Source organism: Penaeus monodon, chromosome 20 (genome assembly GCF_015228065.2).
Source record: "Penaeus monodon isolate SGIC_2016 chromosome 20, NSTDA_Pmon_1, whole genome shotgun sequence".
Lineage (NCBI taxonomy): Eukaryota > Metazoa > Arthropoda > Malacostraca > Decapoda > Penaeidae > Penaeus > Penaeus monodon.
The window spans coordinates 28,081,028-28,081,481 of record NC_051405.1 but is presented as its reverse complement, the minus strand read 5'-3'; positions in this window follow the sequence as shown (position 1 = coordinate 28,081,481).

Below are 454 nucleotides of genomic sequence, written 5' to 3'. Positions count from 1 at the left end.
AACAAAAGCAGTAAATCAAATAGTATGATACGAATTCAGTATTGATATAGAGCTTATAAATGAGTAGATTAATCACTACTGTAGTTTATCCAGTCATCACAAATGAGAAACCTATTCGAAAAGGAAATTAGTTTTGGAATAAATAATAAAAAGCAAAACAATTTAGTATTAATATTTAACTAATTGACAGACATCGGCTAACAATGATCGTGCAAAAGGTTTAGAATACCACATAAATATTGCACCGACTGAACTTCCATACTTCTGTGCACCTGTTGAGGGGACCCTGTAATAAATCACGGTTTCTAGTTAATTAAGTTCGACATTCCGACACGAGCGTTCCCTTGCACAACGAGGTATGTCAGAAGTGCTTTAGAGAAGTGTTGATAAAACGAAAAGCTTTGTAATGTATCGTTATATATCAGTAAAAGTCCTATGATAATGGTGTTGATAA